Source organism: Rattus norvegicus, chromosome 7 (assembly GCF_021556685.1).
Source record: "Rattus norvegicus strain SHRSP/BbbUtx chromosome 7, alternate assembly SHRSP_T2T, whole genome shotgun sequence".
Lineage (NCBI taxonomy): Eukaryota > Metazoa > Chordata > Mammalia > Rodentia > Muridae > Rattus > Rattus norvegicus.
Window position 1 is genome coordinate 70,810,501 of NC_141540.1, and position 12,349 is coordinate 70,822,849.

At 39.9% G+C, this 12,349-nt stretch overlaps 1 protein-coding gene across 50 annotated transcripts in view; it reads right to left on the reverse strand.

Moving 5' to 3' along the window:
• Positions 1–12,349, reverse strand: part of Slc16a7 (solute carrier family 16 member 7) — a 167,706-nt gene that overhangs the window by 79,807 nt on the left and 75,550 nt on the right. For 22 of the 50 annotated variants that reach the window (XM_087556067.1, XM_087556076.1, XM_087556085.1 and 19 more), the window contains 1 exon segment: positions 4,976–5,101. The gene's annotated coding sequence lies outside the window, so the exon portion shown is untranslated. 50 annotated transcript variants of the gene reach the window in all.

Genomic DNA, 12,349 nt, shown 5'->3' on the forward strand with positions numbered 1-12,349 from the left:
ATCAATTTGCAACATTCATGTACCAAGAATAGTGTTGTTAGAAGTGTGTGACGCTTAAAGAAAACAAAGGGAGAGACGGATTATAAACATTGGTGGAAGAGAGCACTAGGTCTTGGGAGTCATCTTACGAATCTGGACTTATTACCACATTTTCCAATTAAATTTCAAAGTGACCAGTTTCCTTTTGGCTTGAAAATTTTAAAAAAGAAAACTGAGAAAGTCGCTGAGAAAATACCAAAAGGCATTTACGGAGCAGGCAGCTCTGTAGTCTTTAGCATAGTTAATGTGGTAAACATTTAGAAGTAACACTTTGCAACTCCTTTTCCTGTCATTGTAAACTGCATAAAAACAATCATCCTTCTCCTCCAGCCAAGGGCATCAGATACATCCTTAACAGCACACCACTTGCTCCATGAGGGCCACAGGCTTCTTTTCTACTGGCTGGCCCTTCCCTCCATGGCTGGCCCTTCCCTTCCATGTAGAAACAAGACAGCTCTGCTACCAACACATTCACACTCATTTGAGGACCGTGTGTCCTGTGCTTGCAGGTCCCCCTACCCGAGGCTGGGACCCCAGACACACACAGCCACTCCCCTTACTCCAGCTCATGAGGAGAAGTCCTCAACACCTGTCATAGTCTCCTGAGGATTATCGATGAGCATAGCTGTTCTCCATAGGTCAGCCCAGACCACTTCTGATACCCCACTCAGACACTGCCACTGAGTTAGTTGCTCCAAGACTGAATGGACCCAACGACCTACATACTAACCTACACAACAGTCTCTGCTAAAAATCAGCACCCTGGTGCCAACTACAAAGAACTACAGCCCACGGAAGAGCAGGGAGGGGGAAGTTGTCTTCCTCGGGGTAGGAGCATGGCAATTGTCCAGTACTGAACATATAGGTAGCATCACACACATGGAAAAGCTTATATTTAGGAATATATGTCATATACAAATACGTATACAGTATCAATTAGCATGTAAAAAAGAAGAGGCCATGAATTTGAAAGAGTTGGGGGATGTATGAGAGGATTTGGAGGGAAGAAAAGGAAATGTTTTAACCATGAACTCAAAAATTAAAATAAAGTTAAATAATAAAAATGGTGCTCCCATAATAATGTCCTCTGGGAAAAGACTTAGATGATACAAAATAACTAATGAATTTAAAATAGCAATAATTATAAAGAACTCAAAAATAATAAAATATAAAATAATTATAAAGGTCTCAAAAAGGGTAAGAATAAATGCTGTAATCAACACCATTAGACAAACACAAAGTTGAATTAAATAATGAAAACAATTCAAGGCTATAATTAATAAAGAGAATCTATAAAGAAAATCCAAAAATGAAACAAAATTTGAAATGAAAAAGTCTGGAATTCAAACAAAATGTTCCAAAGAAAGCATCACAAATAGATTGGGCCAGGTAGACAAGAGTATGTATCTCAGCCATTCTGGCTAGTGTGAGAAGGAATCAAAGTTATTTAATCTGAATTCCTTTAATTGCTAAGGATAATGAATCCTTTTTGAGGTATTATTTAGCCATTTAAGTGTTCTATTTAAAACTATTAAGATCCCAAGCTATCTTTTAGATGAACCATTTATTTCCTTGACTTCCTTTGTAGCTCTGTATATCGTGGATATGAATCTTCTGATGCACAGCTGGGACAGACGCTCTCTTGCTTTTGGATTTTTTCTTCACCCGAGTGATGTTTCTCTTAGCTATAATGCAATTTTTAGTTTTATGAGGTCTGAGTTGTCGGTTTGGGGGCATTTTACCGCCTTTTTAAAATGGAGTTCTGTTAGTAGTCCTTTCCTAGGTTACATAGGTTTTCTCCTAGCAGTTTAGGGTTTCAGGTTTCAAACTGAAATCATTGGGCCATTCAAATCTGATTTATGTGCAGGATGACCATTATGGATCTAATTTCATTCTTCTGCATGTGCAGATCCAGGCTCCCAGAACCATATGTTTAGGATGCATTCTGTTCTGCCAGTATGCCTTTTGTCTCTTTGTCAAAAATCACATGGTTATAGTTCTGTGCGCCCATATTTGACCCTTCCATTTTGTTCTAGGGCTCTATATTTCTGGTTTCCTGTCCATGCAATATTTTTATCATTATGGTTCTTAAAAAGTCTTGAAGTCTGGCATAGCAATCTGTCAAGTAGTATTGTATTTTTATTATTATGGTTTGTTATTACTATGATGATGATGATGATGATATGATGATATGATGATGATGATGATGATGATTCTAAAAAGTCATAGCAATCTGTCCAAGATTTTCTTCTTGCTATGAACTGTTCTGCTGTGTCTTTTGACAGGAGCGTTGAGGTCATTAACAGAGTTATTAGTGAAAGTCAGGTGTACACTGGAATCCTTATGAACACTGTCTGCTGGTTTGTATTCTTAGCTGGGGTTGTTTGGATGAGGCTTCAGCTCTGATTTCTTGCTAGAGTCAATGTCTATGCTTACTCTTCCCCTCAGCTCAGAATATTGCTTCCAGTTCACAGGTTAGCACTTTTTGTTTGATATTAGATTTTGTAGGTTGCTTGCATCATGAAAAGCTTTCCTTTCTCCAACTACTGCAGGCAGTTTTTCTGGGTAACTCCATCTAAGTTAGCAGTCCTGGTCACCAGGCTCTTTCAAACCTTAAAGCTTTCCTTAAAAAATCAGCTTCTGTCCTTTATAGGGAACTCAGGTGGTATTTCTCTTGCTGTTTTCAATACTTTTTCCTTATTCTGTAGGTGTAGAGTTTGACTATGATATGATGCTGTGAGGAGTTTCTGTTTTGGTCTTCTCTAGTTGGGGGTTCAGTGTGCTGCTTATGTTTGTATGTCTATCTTTCTCGATGTGTTGCTTGATTCTGTATGTTTGGTGTTGTGTCGTGGAGAGACTGGGGAGTGCCTCATTGTTAGTGTTGTCCAGCTGATGTCGGGTGTGTTACTTATGCTTGTACGGTTATCTTAGCTTGTACGGTTATCTTAGTTTAGGACATTTTCTTCCATGCTCTTATTAAGGATCTGGTATGAACCATTAATGTAGGATTCTTTCCTCTATGCTTCAACTTGAAGATGCAGTCCTTTATGGTATCCTGTCTTTCCTACTATCCTGTGCTCATTAACATATTTTGTTTGCTTATTTTATCTCAATACTTGATTCCGTCTACTTGTAGGGCTTCCCCCTGACTTTTCTCGAGATATAGAGTTTTACCCCCCAGAATGAGAAAACATTTTTTCCAGCTATATATCTGACAGAGGATTAGTATCTACAATACACAAAGATAGTAAAGGGGCCAAATATCAAGAGGAAAAAAAAAGCCAGCGAGGCAACATACCAAACAGAAAATACTCAAAAGATAAGTATCTGAGGAATGATTTTTAAACAGTCAAGATCCTTAGCCCTGAAAATTAAACTGAAATGCCAAATAACTTGGAGATATCATTTTATATGAGTCAGAATGGCAAAATATAAACAATGAAATTGCTGGTGTAGGAATGGAGAAGGAGAAGGAACACTTACTAACTGGTGGGAGGAGTCACTCTGACAGTCTCAGTGGATATATGGAAGGTCTGCCTAAAGTTAGAATCGGAGCCACCGTAGCATCCAGTTACATCATTCTTGGCATATACCCAAAGACTAACTTACTCCAGAGGTGCTTGCTCAGGCCCTGCTCGGTGATGTTCTATTCATGATAGACAGGAATTTGAAACAGCCTACATCGTCCTTGATGAATGAATAGCATGTAGCACACTTATAACACAGAATGCTATCCACCTATATGAAAGAATACATTCTGATATTTACAGGGAAATTGATGAAGCTGTAAATGAGCGTTCTGAACAAGGCAGCCTGGATCCAGAATGACAACTACCTCTGGCTTCTCTCCTCTGAAGAGGTTAGATATAGAAGTCTCATGTGAATACCCTCAGAGGTGAGAAAATTAGTAAAATATTGTGTCAAGAGGGGGTTTTCAAGGCATGGAAAGCAGAACTCAGCAGCATGAGTGGAGGTGAGGAGGGGTACAAAAGATGGGATAAAGGGGCTAGGGTGAAAAGGCAGGGTGGAGGAGGGATAACTAATACCAAAGGCTTTCAGAAATCATCATAGGAAAAACTAGTGCAGAACATTCCTAAAATTTAAGCATATACATGCATAAAACCTCAAACATTATTACCGTATAACAAAACTCCACCAGCTATAAATTATAGTCAAAAACAAAAACAAAACAAAAACAAAAACAAAAAACAAAAAATACTAATGCTAGGAGTCTTTTACATTTATTGGAGTTGTTGGCCAATAAACTCTCACAGACCTCCAAGTCCTAAAGTTGCTGCGACTCTCGGCTATCTACAACTTAATGGCATTACATTGAGATTGAGTAGATCCATGCTTCAGTCACAGAGAGGGAGAAACCATGTTGGTATGGCTGCGGAGTTTCATCCTTTCTAATTTCCATAGCATTTGAAGGAGTTACGCATGCTACCAGAGGAGAACAGTTACTATCAATCTCAGAGCTACAGTAACTGCCTGCCTGGAAAGAAGTGTGCCCCCGGGTGCAACAGTGCCAAGAAGGCATGCAAACAAACAAGCACTTTCTGGTTGGATTCATGGTGACTCCACACTGTACCACAGGCATCTGCCGGTTAGTTATTGAGGCCAAGAACTTACGGGCTGAGAGACCATAAGCCGTGGGGTGGGGGTGGGGTTATTGCTGGCACTCTGCTAACAGTTCATAGTATTAAGATCCCAATCCCTTACCCTTAGGAGAGTAGCACATCCCACAAAACACCTCTTGCTTCTTAGCAGTTGAAGTTGACCAACAGTCAAGATTCAGTCTGAACACACACACTCCGGTATGATGTGTTTCCTTGTGAACAGCTGTGTAATATTCTATGTACTTGGAAGCAGTTATGTTTCTCTGTTTTATTTGTAAGTATGACCAAAGGAACTACAAGCAAAAATATGCATTTACCTGTTGTTAGATGACCACTTTAACAGGTTTCGGTGGTATGTAGAGTAGTTAAGCCTAGTCACTTTATGTTGATGTGCAATATTTGAAGGCAATGTGAAGGGAAAGGTAGAGCAGGCTCCAGATTATCTACAGAAAAGTAAAAGCAGGTAATAAATGTTTGACTGTGGTCCACTGCCTCATTAGTCGCAAGCTTTAATTCACCCCAGTAACTATACATCTTTCATAATTACAATAATAAATGTGCGTGTATGCATAGATAGACATAACTGTAAATTCAATTTGGTTACTCAGGTATGACTGGAGAAATCATATAAATGGAGCTAAAATGAAATACGCAAGGTGAAGAAGAATCAGCTTCTTAAATATAGAATAACAAATTATAGGGTCAGCAGAGATAGCTTAGTGCATGAAGTACTTTTGTGTCAGCATAAGGAACTGAATATGACGGTAAGCATCCATGTAAATAATCCAGCCTGTGGTCCCTTCTTAGGATTCTAGCACTGGGACGTGGAGGCAACAGGACCTCTGGGGCTTGCAAGTCAGCCAGTGTAGGTGAACGGCTGAGCTCCAGACCCTAGTGAGAGACCCTGCATCAAAAACAATGCAGATGGCTATCCCCTCCAAAAAAAACACTCTGGGAACTGGCCTCTGGTTTCCTGTATATTACACACAAATGGACACACACCTGGACATATGTAGACATCTTGCAAATAATAGAGTATACAACCTATATTATAACAGAAAATTTATTGACATTCATTGCTACCACTCAATACTTATATCTACTTAACTATTAAATAATTTGGCATTAAAGTATGTGTTATGTGTGTGTATACATATGAGGTTTAACAAAATTATCCTAAATACTATCAATAACATATGGGTTTTAACCATGTGACACGGTGGAGGGTAAGGGGCAAAAAGGACTATTTTAAGGATCTGTTTCAGAATTCAAACTTTCTAACCAAGTCTAAATCTAGTAGATTAAATGTCTTTTATTAAAGATATTAACCTTCATATGACACAAAATATCTAAAATTTGGTATAAAGGCAATTTGTACCAGATTAAGCACAGGACAAGGAGAAAACTAGATTCTTTCACTTAAATAAGCGGTCCCCTGCTTGGCTCTAGGGCAGCCTGTCACACAGTGCTGAGAGGAGACACTGAACTTGTGCAGAAGGATGAAGGATGTGGGGCGAAGAGCAAAGGAGTCTGAAAGTCACGGATTGGATCTCAGCAATTGACAGGAGATTGAGTTAAAGGCTTCACATTTCCCAGCAGTGAAGTGTCTACACTCAGTGGACGTGCTGGGCCTGTGGAAGAGTGGCTTCTGACAGCTCTGTCCTACCTGGAACACTTAGGGTCGCCATGTCTCTCAAAAGCTGGGTAAGTTACCGTGCTTCCACCCGCCCCAAGTGGCCAGTCCATGTCAACTCTTAACACTTTCAGAGGAATAAATTCTCTTCATTTTTCCTCTGGTACAGCAAACTTCACCCAGGGCAGTCTCAGAGGAAGGCCTGAGGCTTCCCTCAAAAGCAGGCTCTGATCCCCCAGGCTATAATTAATTATACCCAATGTCTTACACACACCAGTTAAGAAGAAAGAATACAAAGAGCTCTGAGGAAAAGAATCGCGGGATGCTGCGAATCCACCTCCTTGCCAAAACTTCTGTGAAATTTTAGTGTATAATCTAACCAACCCATATTTTAGAAAAATCAATCTACAACACAGTTGCCGTTTAACGGCTTAAAAATCCAGAAAGCCTCAACTTGACTTTTTTTAATTGATCTATGCTATATCATTTCTCTACTGATTTTGATCTACCATCTCTAATTTATAGACACTTAGGCACATGCACACACACACACTCACACACACACACAGTTATATGTATTGTCAATTTTAACAATGCGTGATCATGTTGAATTCAATCAGCCATTCTTAAGCAAAGATGAAGTTTTTCTCTTTCATCAAGGAAGAGTTTTGTAGGCTACTTCCCTCCTGCCTACTACAAGGCAGTGCTTGCTGTTCTGTCACGGGACGACACCATATTTGCTAACGCGATCTCTTGGCTGTACCTAAGCATTCCACATGCATACGGGCTTTGCAGGGTATGGGAATCAATAACACTCTTACTTCCGGATACTGCATTTATTTACTTTTATACTTTACCAGTACTTTGGATCAAAGTGCTAATGGAGGCATAGAGGATTGTAGATGCAAAATGAGTTTCTCAAAGCGAGTCTAGTAAGTATCCAAATTGTTGCTATTACTAGCATCTCTTTGTTAGCATGGTCTACAGAGTGCTGCAACCCCACTTAGGAACTTAGTAACTTAGGAACAAGTTCCTTCACTTCACTTGACCTGTTCATTTTGGTTTTGCTAGTCCTGTATTTATTTGGTTATGTAAAAGGATCTTGCTTTGTTTTCAAAACACAGGCTGATCTGGCACTTGCTACATGAACTGTATTACTCTTAAATTCAGGATTCTCCTGCCTCAGAGCCTCCCAAGTGCCAAGGTTATAGTACACATCATACCCAGCACACCTCAGTCTTATTACTATGGGGAATTTCCAGGTTTTAATTCTTGTACATGTTCTTTCTACATTCACCAGAACTCATATACTAACTACTGAATTTAAGAACTACAAGTACACATCGATGCCCTAAAGTTCACGGTTGTTTCAGCTTACTTATATCTATGTTTTCTAAAAATTTTTCAAGCAGTTTCAACATGTTTAATTATTACTATTAATAAAAACCAAATTGGGGTCTATTGAAAATGCTATTTCAGGCAATTTCAACAGAAATTTGCCTTGTGTTCTAGAATGAATATAATTTTATCAGTTTGATTGATCTACATTAGACTTAGTAGTAATAGGAGTGTTAGTGATTATTGATGGCTAGACTTTCAGTCAAGGCTCTCTTGCTTTCCATGGTACAGAATTATCAGCATTTTCCTTAATGAACTCTTAAGGTGCCTTTGTTTAACTTCCCAAACTTTAACCAGACAGGGTGGCGTTCATCCCTAATAGATTCAGTAAACTAAGGCCCAGATAAACTCAACAGCAGTTGAGAGACCGTTGGCTTCACTGAAAATCTTCCAGACTTTCTAGATTAAACTATGGACTCTGGTACACATACCCAACATTGGGTTACGTGTCACCTAAGTAGGTTATGGTCCTCCATAAAGAACATTCCTGTGAACTGTTTGCTGTTTCTTCTTTCCTACACAAAACAGGTAGCAATACCAAACTGATACACAGCGGTTTACCTTGGGTTGCCGGCTCATCCCATTTAAAAACAGTAATTAAATGGAACCAAACGTTGTCTTTTTCAACCTATAATTGAATTAAAATTAGAAGGCAATCCCAGGAGGCTTTTCTACTGTTCTAAGTGGTCCATCTTTTAAATCCTATTGGCCAATTAACATTGACAGCTAGATAAGAAAGATATCAAGACTGCATGGGCTTCCTAATGTCAGCCATGCAAAAGCTACTTTTTACATGAAAACTCTTAACTGCGGTTAAAATGACTCTGAGAATTCTAATTGATGTTAAGGATTAAACTAAGGATTTCACAATCACAATTGGTAAGTTAAATAATAGCATACTGATGTATAGATCATTGTGAAGAACTAGAAATCAATTGCTAATACCAATCAGTTATCCTGGTTTATGGAATTATGCTATCAGGCTCACAAAACTGAACGATGGCAGTAGGCTAAATGGTGGCAACGTTTATGTTCTCAGGACCTGTATCAGTACGTCACAGAGCAAAAGTACAAGCTTCTGACAATTCTTTTGCTCTGTATTATTGAGGTGAGACCTGCTTGTGGTCATGTTGTCCTTAGAAGACTAGAGAGGTGGAGTTTGGGGAGACAAACACAGGGACCTTAAGAGGGATGCAGAACAGAGATGGAAGAGAACACAGAACATCAAGTATTGCCGATGGCCACCAGAGGCCTGAGGAGGCATGGAGCTGAGTCTTCTCTACCTGTTTTGGGAGGACTGCCCTGTATGTCAGCCTCCATTAGTACTAAGAGAGGGTCTGTGCTATTCACAGCACAAGGCTTATAGTGATGTTTTCAAAATGTCCCGGGGAATCCCCACAACTCTCACGGTAAATCATTTCTAAGAGCCATAAACACAGCAACTGGACTGTGAGGTTGCCTTTTCCACAGAAAATTACAAAATTATGCAATGATATCTGAGTAGAGTTCTTGGGGACAGTCATCACAATGGGGAAAAGTGTTTCATTCATTAGGAAATATCGGATCGGTATCTAATAAACCTGAAAACAGGGACGTAGCGGATCTGTGCAAACCACTGAGCAAAACAAACAAGAAAGGTAGAATCGGTAAAGTGTGATTCTATTTTATCATACTTATTTTTATTATCTATGTATTACACACTTGTCTGCATGTGTGAGCATCTACCACATACATGCAGTGTCCACAGAGGCTAGAGAAGGTATAAGAAGACCCTGGGACTGGAGTTAAAGACATTAGTGAGCCACCCTGTGGGTGTGGGTTAACTAACCCAGTCCCTGTCCTAAAGCAGCAAGTGCTCTGAAAGGCTGAGCCACCTCTCCAGCCAGCTCCTGTGTTTTGAAGGATGTACTGTGCGGGTGGACCACTGCAGTGTTCTAGCTGAGGGAACAGAACCATGAAGTATGGATCTACAGACACTATCTGAGAATGAAAATCACTGCCCATCCTACCATGCCTTGTCTCTGTCCTCTTAACCAAGTTTCATAGGATGGGCTTTGCTCAGCTTAGGTACCTAATGCTGGTTCTGAAGGAGCGCATTCATTTCCAGCACCTCCTTAAGCTCTCATGGATAACCTGTCGGAAGAGGAGAGCAATGCACCTCACTTGCATCGACTGACTGCTGTTCAAAGAAGTCTGACCCACCGGTACATTCAAATTCCAGTGACAACTGTTTCCAATTTCCCTATTCCAAAGAAAACCCCACTGATTACCTCTCATAAGGAAGTCCACTTTTCCCTCACCGCCTGAATGGAGGTAACCCTGCAAATCTCCCTTGACGGGTAGGTAATCACTCTCCTGCTAGCCACCACTGCGCAGGGACATTTATATGGACCTCCTGACATGGTAGCTCATGTCTGGAATCTCCTATCTCCCACTCAGGAGTCTGACAAAGTTGAATCTCAAATTTAAAAGCCAGGCTGGAGGATGTGTAAAAACACTGGAGGATGCGTAAAACCCTATTTCAAAAGCAAACAAAAATATGCCCTTTGCTATTAATTTATTTGTTGACAGTTGATTCAAGAAAGCTCACAGAGGGGGCAAGGGGAGATTTTCTTTTAACCATGCAATATATATGTGCTTACACACACACACACACACACACACACACACACACACACACACACACACACAATCCAGAACAGGACATTAAGAGCTATTAACTGAATATAGTTTGGGGAAGTCACTCTATATAACTTGTGAGGCTTTTAAAATGTTTCTCAAGATTATATAATGAATGCCTGCTATTTTTCTATTCTATGTTTTATAACATAAAAGTACTAAAATATAGAACTTTAATATGCACATATAAATCTGTTTATGAGATGGTTGTACACAGTAGTAGGCAATTAAAAGAGCAGAGCTGGGTGGCACAGGACTCTGATCCAGGTGGTTCAGGAGTCCAAGGCAGAAATGTCACATGCTCAAGGCCTGACCAGTCTCAAGAGAGAGTTCAAGACCAGTCTATTCCACTTAATGAAAGGCCTTGTCTCAAAATTCAGAGGGAAAGGCAGGGCATTCATACTATTGGTTTCCTTTTTTTTTCTGTTGTTTTTCTAATACTATTTTCATCATGCTGATGGGATAGTTAACAGACCTTGATTTTAGGATTCAATAGAAATAAAAATCTTGCGCAGAATTCTACCACCCAAACTAGACACTCTGGTTAAAAAGTTGACGCCATAGAGAGCGCAAGTTCCTCTAAGCAATACTGAAATTTTGATGAAACAGACCCTATGCAAAAGGCTTAGGACCTCCTGAAGTAAGGCTATGAGGACATTTACACCCTTTCTTCTGAAGGCCTGGTGACATTCTCAGATCAAATGCCTGGTGACATTCTCAGATCAAAATTTAGGAAAGCTTGAACAATACTTGTTTGATTTGGTATTTCCCACTTTGCAGGTAGTCTTCAAATACTGCCCAGCTGTTCTCCTTTGCTTCCTCCTGCTGTGGTAAACACCATAACCAAAAGTGATGTGTAGCAGGAGGGATTTCTTTCATCGTAAAGCTTACAGTTCATCATGAAGGAAGTCAGGGCAGGACTCAAAGCAGGATGGATACAGAGTCCATGGAGGAGCACCCCATACTCTTCATGGCTTGCTTGTGCTGCATTTTTATCTATTCCCAAATAATCTCCACAGGGGTGGCACTGCCTGAAGTTGCTAGGATGCCACATCAACCATTAAAAAAGAAAACACGCCCCAAGACTTGCCTCCAAGCCAGTCACATAAACACATTTTGAAACTCCCTCAATCCACGTGAATCTGGCTGGTGTTAAGCTGACCAAACAAAACCATGGGGAAAAATTTTAAACCAAACCAAATCAAAAGAACAAATAATAAAAAAAACTAAAAGAACAAATAAAAAAACTAACCAGTACTCTAGCCTTTAATTCTTTGCCCGTTTCAAAGGTATTGGATTCTTACTGGCCTTAAGAAAGGAATTCCTAAAAAAAAAAAAAAAAAAAAATCCCCGGATAGTTTTGTTGTTGTTGTTCTATTACCATGCTCATTTTTCAAAGGTCAAAGATGAAAGATCCATATTATTTTCTAATCTCAATAATAGGAATCAGAAATACACTAGAGTCTACAGAAAGTGTCTGGGAGGAACAGTACCATTCGAGGAAGATTAAAGTATCAAAACAGAGTGAGTCAGCCCGGCCAGAGACATGGGGCACAGGGTCTTCCTTGTCACCAGGATGAGCCTCTTGGGTTTACTGACTTCTCTACTGGCCCAACAGCAGACTCCCCTGTGACCCATTGTTCCATCCGGAATCCTGGGCACTTTTTCCCATTTATGACACACATCCTCCTCACTTGATGTTTTGCCAGCCACAGTCACAGGATTCCACAGTCTCTGCTCCCTCCTCCTTTATGTCATAATGTTAGTGCCATGAGGGAACAAGACTGCCTAAATTCTGCCTCTGAGTGTTGGCTGCAATTATATTCTCATCTTGATAGGTTCTTGTACATTCCTTAGACAACACCCATGAAAGGTGTGGAGTAACATGGTGCTTATAAAATGTTTAGTGAAAAGCAAGATATAAATCTGTGTTCAAAGAAATATTAAAAAAAATTAATACCATTGGGGAATCCCAGAAACT